This window comes from Chanodichthys erythropterus, chromosome 11, assembly GCF_024489055.1.
Source record: "Chanodichthys erythropterus isolate Z2021 chromosome 11, ASM2448905v1, whole genome shotgun sequence".
Taxonomy (NCBI): Eukaryota; Metazoa; Chordata; class Actinopteri; order Cypriniformes; family Xenocyprididae; genus Chanodichthys; species Chanodichthys erythropterus.
In genome coordinates this window covers 3986355-3998612 of record NC_090231.1, presented here as the reverse complement: position 1 = coordinate 3998612, position 12258 = coordinate 3986355, and positions in this window count along the sequence as shown.

The following is a 12258-nucleotide window of genomic DNA, read 5'->3' as shown; positions in this document are numbered from 1 at the left end:
CAGGAGCTAAACCATTTAGAGCCTTATAGGTCATTAGCAATACTTTATAATCGATACGGAACTTAATAGGTAACCAGTGTAGAGATGATAAAATTGGTGTTATATGATCATATTTTCTTGACCTGGTAAGAACTCTAGCAGCTGCATTTTGTACTAATTGTAGCTTGTTTATTGAGGAAGCAGGACAAACAGCTAATAATGCATTATAGTAATCTAGTCGAGACGTCATGAAGGCATGAACTAACTTTTCTGCATCAGAAATAGATAACATATTCTGTATCTTAGCAATGTTTACTGCGGTCAAGCCAGCCGCCACCCAGAAATGAGCGGTCAATCTAGCCGCCCCTATATTCCGCGCATACACTTGGTATTACGGTAAGACTGTCTGTGAACCGATCTGAACGTGATTTCACATTCATTCATTTATTCAGTCAGTCAGTCAGTCAATAAAAATAACTAAAAAAAAAATATTTCACAGCTCAATTTCACCTGAAAATGATAGTAAACCTCAAAGCCTGACATTGTATGCTGCTGAATTCCAAAATTAAAGCCCTCCAACACTCATACGCTGTTTTGTCCATACATTGTGAAACTGAATACATTTCACAGAACTGTTTTACCTTGTGTGGAGAGGACACCTTATCACAGTGTTAACGGCATCGTTTCAGCAGGATATTCTGATGTTGGATTCCAAAATAAGAGCCCCCCCAAAACTCATGTTTGTGCTGTTTTGTTCATATTTTCAGAAATTCATAAAAAATAAAATCCTAGTTTCCACAGACTAATTTCACCTCAGGTGGAGAGGACACCTTCTCACAGTGTCAACTGCACCGTTTCAAGACATTCTGATGTTGCATTCCAAAATAAGAGCCCCCCAAAACTCATGTTTCTGCTGTTTTGCTCATATTTTCATATTTTCAGAAATTCATAAAAAATAAAATCCTAGTTTCCACAGACCAATTTCACCTCAGGTGGAGAGGACACATTCTCACAGTGTCAACTGCACCATTTCAAGACATTCAAATTAACATTAAAGAGGTGTGTGAACTCGCAAATTCAATGTCAGCAAAAGTAATTTGTTCTGGCCCTCTTCCTGTTCGTCGGAGTGATGAGATAGTTAGCAGGTTATCATCACTCAATGGCTGGCTGTCTAAGTGGTGTGCGCAGAATAATATAGGTTTCATAGACAATTGGAAAAGCTTTTGGGGCAGACCTGATCTGTTGAAAAGAGATGGTATTCATCCCTCCCGGGATGGTGCTGCTCTTCTCTCTAGAAATTTGGCAAATAGTCTTAGAGCTGAAACATGACAAACCAGGGCCCAGATCAGGACGCAGACAAACTGGCTAAACCGACCGTCTGCTAGCCGCCTCACGTCACAGAACTCAGATAATTCACAGCACATAGAAACACTTTCACCTAGATATTATCACATAGAGTCTGTGTCTGTACCTCGAACTAGTAAATACAAAAAACTTCCAAAACCTTTTAAGGGTAAAAATTTAATTGATGTTCAAAAAATGAAAATCACAGATAAATCAGATAAACAAATGATAAAGCTTGGGTTACTGAATATTAGATCTATTTCTTCAAAAGCACTTATTGTAAATGAAATTATCACAGACAATAAACTAGACTTGCTGTGTTTGACAGAAACCTGGCTAAAACCAGACGATTACATTACTTTAAATGAATCTAGTCCTCAAGGTTATGATTATCGACACAATCCTCGACAGAAAGGCAAAGGGGGAGGTGTTGCTGTAATTTATAGTAATATATTCAGAATCATTCAAAAGAATTTCAAATATAATTCCTTTGAAGTGATGGTGCTTTATGTAACATTATGTAAGTTGACATTTGTGCTGGCTACTGTATACAGGCCACCAGGGCACCATACTGACTTTATCAAAGAATTTGCTGAGTTTCTATCAGAGTTAGTACTGGCTGCGGATAAAGTCCTTGTTGTTGGTGATTTTAATATCCATGTAGATAATAATAAAGACGCATTTGGATTGGCATTTGCAGATATTTTAAACTCTATTGGAGTTAAACAACACGTGTCAGGACCCACTCATTGTCGCAATCATACCCTAGATCTAATACTGTCGCATGGAATAGATATTGATGCTGTTGAAATTCTACAGCAGAGCGATGATATATCAGATCATTATTTAGTCTCGTGTATAATACAATTAGCCAAGGCTACAAAACCACCACCCAGCCATAAATATTGTAGAACAATCACGTCTGCCACTAAAGATTGCTTTATAAATAATCTCCCAGAGCAGTTTCATCGCCTTAGTATACCTGACAACTTAGAAGAACTCGATGCTGCAACAGAAACTATTGGCTCTCTCTTTTCCAGCACATTAGATGCGGTCGCTCCTTTACGTCTAAAGAAGATTAAGGAAACTAATCCAACGCCGTGGTATGATGAGCACACTCGGGCTCTAAAACGAGCTGTTAGAAAAGCTGAACGTAGTTGGAAGAAAACAAAACTAGAAGTTTTTCGCCTTTCGTGGAAAGAAAAAATGATTGAGTACAGAACAGCCATAAGAAATGCTAGATCTACTTATTTTTCAAATCTCTTAATAGAAAACAAACATAATCCTAGGTATTTATTTGACACAGTGGCTAAATTAACTAGAAACAGAGATTCAACTGCTGACGTTTCCATAGAGCACAGCAGTAATGACTTTATGAACTTCTTTACTTGCAAGATTGATAATATTAGAGAGAAAATTATAAACATGCAACCGTCTACAGTTTCTCTTCAGACAGTGCACTGTAGTGTCCCTGAGGTAAAACTAGAATCATTCGCCGCTATAGGAGAGGAAGAATTATCTAAACTTATCAAATCATCAAAATCAACGACATGTATGTTAGACCCAATGCCGACTAAACTACTGAAAGAAATGCTTCCAGAGGTCGTAGGTCCACTTCTTGATATAATTAATTCATCTTTAACACTAGGACACGTGCCAAAAACCTTTAAGCAGGCTATTATCAAACCTCTTATTAAAAAACCTCAACTAGATCCAAGAGATATAGTAAATTACAGGCCAATCTCGAATCTACCTTTTCTGTCAAAGATACTAGAAAAGGCAGTTTCAACACAACTGTGTTCCTTTTTAGAAAGAAATGGAATCTGTGAGGATTTCCAGTCAGGATTTAGACCATACCATAGTACTGAGACTGCTCTCGTTAGAGTTACAAACGATCTACTCCTATCATCCGATCGTGGCTGTATTTCTCTATTAGTGTTATTAGATCTCAGTGCTGCTTTTGACACTATCGATCATAACATTCTTTTAAAAAGACTTGAAAACTATATTGGCATTAGTGGAATTGCTTTGGCATGGTTCAAATCATACTTATCTGACCGTTATCAGTCTGTGGTAGTTAATGAAGAGATGTCGTATCGATCACAGGTTAAATATGGGGTACCACAAGGCTCAGTATTAGGACCGTTGCTTTTCACTCTGTACATGCTGCCCTTAGGAGAGATAATTAGGAAGCATGGTGTTAGTTTTCACTGCTACGCTGACGATACTCAGCTCTATATTTCCTCGCGCCCTGACGAAACCTACAAATTCACAAAACTAACAGAATGCATAGCTGACATTAAAAACTGGATGACAAGAAATTTCTTATTATTAAATTCAGAAAAAACTGATTTCCTAATCTTTGGACCAAAAACTTCCTCACGAAAAAACCTTGAATACTCTCTAACACTTGACGGGTGCTCCATTAAACCTTCGTCCTCAGTTAGGAACCTGGGTGTGCTCTTTGATACCAATCTTTCATTTGAAAGTCATGTTTCTAGTATCTGTAAAACCGCCTTCTTCCATCTAAAAAATATATCTAAATTACGACATATGCTCTCAATGACAAATGCGGAACAGTTGGTTCATGCATTCATGACCTCAAGACTAGATTATTGTAATGCTCTACTGGGTGGTTGTTCTGCTCGGCTTTTAAACAAACTACAGTTGGTTCAAAATGCGGCAGCTAGAGTTCTTACTAGAACCAGAAAGTATGACCATATTAGCCCAGTTCTGTCAACATTACATTGGCTCCCTATTAAACATCGTATAGATTTTAAAATCTTGCTACTTACTTATAAAGCTCTAAATGGTTTAGCTCCCCAGTACCTAAGTGAGCTCTTAATGCATTATAGTCCTTCACGTTTATTGCGATCTCAGAATTTAGGCCAGTTGATAATACCCAGAATATCAAAATCAACTGAAGGCGGCAGATCATTTTCCTATTTAACACCTAAACTCTGGAACAATCTTCCTAGCATTGTTCGGGAAGCAGACACACTCTGTCAGTTTAAATCTAGACTAAAAACACATCTCTTTGCTCTTGCATACACATAACACATTATCAATACATTAACATTTTTCAAATCCGTTAAAGGATTGTTACGCTGCAATAATTAGGTCGGCCGGAACCGAGAACATTTCCTATAACACTAGATATACCTGTACATCAGAACAAGAATGGCATCTACGCTAATATCTGTCTCTCTGCTTATCCTGAGGTTTGCCGGGTGCTGGATCCAGGCCGTATCCAGGTCAGATGGAGAACCTGCGTCTGGACCTGACTACAACGTAGCCCAGGATCCCCGTATCCGCTTACATATATTTATATATAATCGATTTTTAATCTCTATAATAAAAATGTACAATTCAGATTTTGATCTCCATATACATTTACATATATATATCTTCCAAGGGGTTTTTTCCCTCCTAGGACTTTTTTCCCAGTGCTAGCACGCTGGGTTTTTCTCCTAGGGGGTTTTTTCCACCCCTGGAAGTCAGCCGACATTGGCTTAATGTAGCACCATCTTGTATATGTTACATATTACCACGCTTGTTTGTACAGTTTTAACCACTTCCCTTTTTTTCTGTGCTTCTAATATGTAAAGCTGCTTTGAAACAATTACCAATTGTAAAAGCGCTATATAAATAAATTTGACTTGACTTGACTTGACATTCTGATGTTGCATTCCAAAATAAGAGCCCCCCAAAACTCATGTTTCTGCTGTTTTGCTCATATTTTCAGAAATTCATAAAAAATAAAATCCTAGTTTCCACAGAATAATTTCACCTCAGGTGGAGAGGACACATTCTCACAGTGTCAACTACAACGTTTCAAGACATTCTGATGTTGCATTCCAAAATAAGAGCCCCTCAAACCTCATGTTTCTGCGGTTTTGCTCATATTTTCAGAAATTCATAAAAAATAAAATCCTAGTTTCCACAGACTAATTTCACCTCAGCTGGAGAGGACACATTCTCACAGTGTCAACTGCACCGTTTCAAGACATTCTGATGTTGCATTCCAAAATAAGAGCCCCTCAAAACTCATGTTTCTGCTGTTTTGCTCATATTTTCAGAAATTCATAAAAAATAAAATCCTAGTTTCCACAGAATAATTTCACCTCAGATGGACAGTTCACCTTGTCACAGTGTCAACTGCACCGTTTCAAGACATTCTGATGTTGCATTCCAAAATAAGAGCCCCCCAAACTTCATATCTATGTGCTGTTTTGACTATAGGTTCAGAAAATCATAAAAATAAAAGTCCTAGTTTCCACAAAACAAATTTACCTAAGATGGAGAATACACCTTCTCATAGTGTCACCTACATCGTTTCAGGACATTCTGATGTTGTGTCCCAAAATAAAAGCCCCCCAAACTTCATATCTATGCGCTGTTTTGTCTATACATTCAGAAAATCATAAAAATAAAAGTCCTAGTTTCCACAAACCAAATTCACCTCAGGTGGACAGTACACCTTGTCACGGTGTCACCTACATCGTTTCAGGACATTCTGATGTTGTATTCCAAAATTAGAGCCCCCCAAACTTCATACACAGTTTGGAATACAACGTCATAATGTACTGTAACGGTGTATTTGACACTGTGATAAGGTGTACACCCCATCTGACATTAAATTGTTCTGTGGAAACTAGGACTTTTCTTTTAAATGATTTTCTGAATGTATAGACAGTGCGCTGTTTTGTCTATACATTCAGAAAATCATAAAAATAAAAGTCCTAGTTTCCACAAACCAAATTCACCTCAGGTGGACAGTACACCTTGTCACGGTGTCAACTACACAGTTTCAGGACATTCTGATGTGGCATTCCAAAATAAGAGCCCCCCAAAACTCATGTTTCTGCAGTTTTGCTCATATTTTCAGAAATTCATAAAAAATAAAATTCTAGTTTCCACAGACCAATTTCACCTCAGCTGGAGAGGACACCTTCTCACAGTGTCAACTGCACCGTTTCAAGACATTCTGATGTTGCATTCCAAAATAAGAGCCCCCCAAACCTCATGTTTCTGCTGTTTTGCTCATATTTTCAGAAATTCCTAACAAATAAAATCCTATAGACAAAGTGTATATATGAGATTTTGGGGGGCTCCTATTTTGGAATACAACATCAGAATGTCCTGAAACAGTGTAGCTGAAACTGTGAGAAGGTGTACTGTCCACCTGAGGTGAATTTGGTTTGTGGAAACTAGGACTTTTATTTTTATGAATTTCTGAATGTATAGACAAAACAGCGCATAGATATGAAGTTTGGGGGGCTTTTATTTTGGGACACAACATCAGAATGTCCTGAAACGATGTAGGTGACACTATGAGAAGGTGTATTCTCCATCTTAGGTGAATTTGTTTTGTGGAAACTAGGACTTTTATTTTTATGATTTTCTGAACGTATAGTCAAAACAGCGCATAGATATGAAGTTTGGGGGGCTCTTATTTTGGAATGCAACATCAGAATGTCTTGAAACGGTGCAGTTGACACTGTGAGAATGTGTCCTCTCCACCTGAGGTGAAATTATTCTGTGGAAACTAGGATTTTATTTTTTATGAATTTCTGAAAATATGAGCAAAACAGCAGAAACATGAGTTTTGGGGGGCTCTTAATTTGGGATGCAACATCAGAATGTTTTGAAACGGTGCAGTTGACACTGTGACAAGGTGAACTGTCCATCTGAGGTGAAATTAGTCTGTGGAAACTAGGATTTTATTTTTTATGAATTTCTGAAAATATGAGCAAAACAGCAGAAACATGAGTTTTGAGGGGCTCTTATTTTGGAATGCAACATCAGAATGTCTTGAAACGGTGCAGTTGACACTGTGAGAATGTGTCCTCTCCAGCTGAGGTGAAATTAGTCTGTGGAAACTAGGATTTTATTTTTTATGAATTTCTGAAAATATGAGCAAAACAGCAGAAACATGAGATTTGGGGTGCTCTTATTTTGGAATGCCACATCAGAATGTCCTGAAGCTGTGTAGTTGACACCGTGACAAGGTGTACTGTCCACCTGAGGTGAATTTGGTTTGTGGAAACTAGGACTTTTATTTTTATGATTTTCTGAATGTATAGACAAAACAGCGCATAGATATGAGGTTTGGGGGGCTTTTATTTTGGGACACAACATCAGAATGTCCTGAAACGATGTAGGTGACACTATGAGAAGGTGTATTCTCCATCTTAGGTGAATTTGTTTTGTGGAAACTAGGACTTTTATTTTTATGATTTTCTGAACGTATAGTCAAAACAGCGCATAGATATGAAGTTTGGGGGGCTCTTATTTTGGAATGCAACATCAGAATGTCTTGAAACGGTGCAGTTGACACTGTGACAAGGTGAACTGTCCATCTGAGGTGAAATTCGTCTGTGGAAACTAGGATTTTATTTTTTTATGAATTTCTGAAAATATGAGCAAAACAGCAGAAACATGAGATTTGGGGGGCTCTTATTTTGAAATGCAACATCAGAATGTCTTGAAACGGTGCAGTTGACACTGTGAGAATGTGTCCTCTCCACCTGAAGTGAAATTATTCTGTGGAAACTAGGATTTTATTTTTTATGAATTTCTGAAAATATGAGCAAAACAGCAGAAACATGAGTTTTGGGGGGCTCTTATTTTGGAATGCAACATCAGAATGTCTTGAAACGGTGCAGTTGACACTGTGAGAAGATGAACTGTCCATCTGAGGTGAAATTAGTCTGTGGAAACTAGGATTTTATTTTTTATGAATTTCTGAAAATATGAGCAAAACTGCAGAAACATGAGTTTTGAGGGGCTCTTATTTTGGAATGCAACATCAGAATGTCTTGAAACGGTGCAGTTGACACTGTGAGAATGTGTCCTCTCCAGCTGAGGTGAAATTAGTCTGTGGAAACTAGGATTTTATTTTTTATGAATTTCTGAAAATATGAGCAAAACAGCAGAAACATGAGTTTTGGGGTCTCTTATTTTGGAATGCAACATCAAAATGTCTTGAAATGGTGCAGTTGACACTGTGACAAGGTGAACTGTCCATCTGAGGTGAAATTAGTCTGTGGAAACTAGGATTTTATTTTTTATGAATTTCTGAAAATATGAGCAAATCTGCAGAAACATGAGTTTTGGGGGGCTCTTATTTTGGAATGCCACATCAGAATGTCCTGAAACGGTGCAGTTGACACTGTGAGAATGTGTCCTCTCCAGCTGAGGTGAAATTAGTCTGTGGAAACTAGGATTTTATTTTTTATGAATTTCTGAAAATATGAGCAAAACAGCAGAAACATGAGTTTTGAGGGGCTCTTATTTTGGAATGCAACATCAGAATGTCTTGAAACGGTGCAGTTGACACTGTGAGAATGTGTCCTCTCCAGCTGAGGTGAAATTAGTCTGTGGAAACTAGGATTTTATTTTTTATGAATTTCTGAAAATATGAGCAAAACAGCAGAAACATGAGTTTTGGGGGGCTCTTATTTTGGAATGCAACATCAGAATGTCTTGAAACGGTGCAGTTGACACTGTGAGAATGTGTCCTCTCCACCTGAGGTGAAATTAGTCTGTGGAAACTAGGATTTTATTTTTTATGAATTTCTGAAAATATGAGCAAAACAGCAGAAACATGAGTTTTGGGGGGCTCTTATTTTGGAATGCAACATCAGAATGTCTTGAAACGGTGCAGTTGACACTGTGAGAAGGTGTCCTCTCCAGCTGAGTTGAAATTGGTCTGTGGAAACTAGGATTTTATTTTTTATGAATTTCTGAAAATATGAGCAAAACAGCAGAAACATGAGTTTTGAGGGGCTCTTATTTTGGAATGCAACATCAGAATGTCTTGAAACGGTGCAGTTGACACTGAGAGAAGGTGTCCTCTCCAGCTGAGTTGAAATTGGTCTGTGGAAACTAGGATTTTATTTTTTATGAATTTCTGAAAATATGAACAAAACAGCACAAACATGAGTTTTGGGGGGGCTCTTATTTTGGAATCCAACATCAGAATATCCTGCTGAAACGATGCCGTTAACACTGTGATAAGGTGTCCTCTCCACACGAGGTAAAATAGTTCTGTGAAATGTATTCAGTTTCACAATGTATGGACAAAACAGCGTATGAGTGTTGGAGGGCTTTAATTTTGGAATTCAGCAGCATACAATGTCAGGCTTTGAGGTTTACTATCATTTTCAGGTGAAATTGAGCTGTGATTTCTGGGTGGCGGCTGGCTTGACCGCAGTCAATGTTTCTGAGGTGGAAGAAGGCTGTTTTTGTAACATATGAAATATGATTTTCGAAGGACAAGTTGCTGTCTAATATAACAATCAAGGTCTTTAACTGTAGAGGATGAAGTAACAGTACATCCTTGAAATACCTTAATGTTACGGGTGGCTGGTAGAGAGATGAGGCAGATACGGATTTCCACGATAATAGAGACTTTACTTCAAACAATGGCAATGAACAACAGACAGACACCTTAACAAAACAGAGAACGGACGAGGAGTGCAGGGAGTGAGTGCATTATATAGGAGTGCTAACAATAGAGTCCAGGTGCAGGTGATCTGTGATGATGAGGAGCTGACGAGGGAAGTGAGTGCAGGTGTGGAGAACAGGAGGAACATGGGAATTGAAGTCCAGGGAAACAAGGGTTCTGTGACATTACCCCCCCCTCCCGGTAGGCGCGTCCTCGCGCCGTAGATGTAACAACCGGGAGGGGGGCGGGCGCCCTGGAGACCTCAAGCTGGTGCAGGGGGAGGAGCAAACTGGAGTGGAGGTCTCCAGGGCAGGTTCAAAAGCCATGGCAGGTCAGGGGCTGAAGGCAGCCATGGCGGGTCAGGGGCTGAAGGCATCCATGGCGGGTCAGGGGCTGAAGGCAGCCATGGCGGGTCAGGTGCAGCGGGCAGCCATGCAGCAGGCATACATGGCGGGTCAGGTGCAGCGGGCAGCCATGGCGGGTCAGGTGCAGCGGGCAGCCATGGCGGGTCAGGAGCCGAAGCCTTCGAGGCGTTGAGCCCAGGCGTCGCTGAAGGACTGGCGGGTGATGGCGGAACCGAAGGCTCCGCCGACCGAAGCGCAGCCGGGGCTCCAGAAGGCCGCAGTGAAAGCAGAAGGACAGCCAACAAAACGAACACCGGGGGGAGTGAGGAGGCCAACTGAATCCGAGGGACGGAGTGACGGAGCGGAGACGGAGGAGTGAAGTCCAGAGGGGAGGGCAGGCTGATGAATGACCAAGGTGTGAGTGGAGGCAGGATGGAGACTGGTGAAGCTGGAGGACTGATGGGCAACGGTGGAGCAGAGGGAGGTTGGAGCCGGGGTGAAGGTAATCGCCCAGAGGTCCGAGGTGGAGATCTGGGCGAGGGGGCTTGAGGTGGAGGTGCAGTATAGACATGACTTGGAGGAGGCGGGAGAGGGAGGCAGGGAGGGAAAACAGTCTTTGGGCTGGAGGGTTCAAAAACACAGTTCATAGGAGCAGTAGGTTCGGCGGCGGCGGCTGGAGCGGCTGGCTCGGCGGCGGCGGCTGGAGCGGCTGGCTCGGCGGCGGCGGCTGGAGCGGCTGGCTCGGCGGCGGCGGCTGGAGCGGCTGGCTCGGCGGCGGCGGCTGGCTCGGCTGGCTCGGCGGCGGCGGCTGGCTCGGCGGCGGCGGCTGGAGCGGCTGGCTCGGCGGCGGCGGCTGGAGCGGCTGGCTCGGCGGCGGCGGCTGGAGCGGCTGGCTCGGCGGCGGCGGCTGGAGCGGCTGGCTCGGCGGCGGCGGCTGGAGCGGCTGGCTCGGCGGCGGCGGCTGGAGCGGCTGGCTCGGCGGCGGCGGCTGGAGCGGCTGGCTCGGCGGCGGCGGCTGGAGCACTTTGCTCGGCGGCGGAGACTGGAGAACTTTGCTCGGCGGCGGAGACTGGAGAACTTTGCTCGGCGGCGGAGACTGGAGAACTTGGCTCGGCGGCGGAGACTGGAGAACTTTGCTCGGCGGCGGAGACTGGAGAACTTTGCTCGGCGGCGGAGACTGGAGAACTTGGCTCGGAGGAGACTGGAGAACTTGGCTCGGAGGAGACTGGAGAACTTGGCTCGGAGGAGACTGGAGAACTTGGCTCGGAGGAGACTGGGGTTGAGGGCCATTTCATCCCCTCAAATACAATTAAAATCCCCACAGGCACTGGAGCTGGCTCTGTGGGGACTGGAGCTGGCTCTGGAGATACTGGAGCTGGCTCTGGAGATACTGGAGCGGGCTCTGGAGATACTGGAGCGGGCTCTGGAGATACTGGAGCGGGCTCTGGAGATACTGGAGCGGGCTCTGGAGATACTGGAGCGGGCTCTGGAGATACTGGAGCGGGCTCTGGAGACACTGGAGCGGGCTCTGGAGACACTGGAGCGGGCTCTGGAGACACTGGAGCGGGCTCTGGAGATACTGGAGCGGGCTCTGGAGATACTGGAGCGGGCTCTGGAGATACTGGAGCGGGCTCTGGAGATACTGGAGCGGGCTCTGGAGATACTGGAGCGGGCTCTGGAGATACTGGAGCGAGCTCTGGAGATACTGGAGCGGGCTCTGGAGATACTGGAGCGGGCTCTGGAGATACTGGAGCGGGCTCTGGAGATACTGGAGCGGGCTCTGGAGATACTGGAGCGGGCTCTGGAGACATTGGGGCCGCTTTCTTCCTCCTCCTCCGCTTACTGGGCCCAGTAGCGGAATATGGGTCCAGCCTGGGGCAGGCAGGGAGTTCGCTGGAGCGGTGTGCGGAGGAAGCCGGAGGTTGACCAACTGGCCCGGCCAACCGTGTTTCTGGATGGACCGGACGACAACACTGATCCTGAACCTCTTTCACTAAGAATTTGGAGCCATTCAACCACAAAATTAAATTGATAGTTTCGCTTAAGGAGAAACAAAAAACAGGTTCATCAAAACGGATAGTGTCGTCATCCAATCCATCCAAAAACAGGGAGATCAACTGAGCGTCGGGCCAGTTAGAC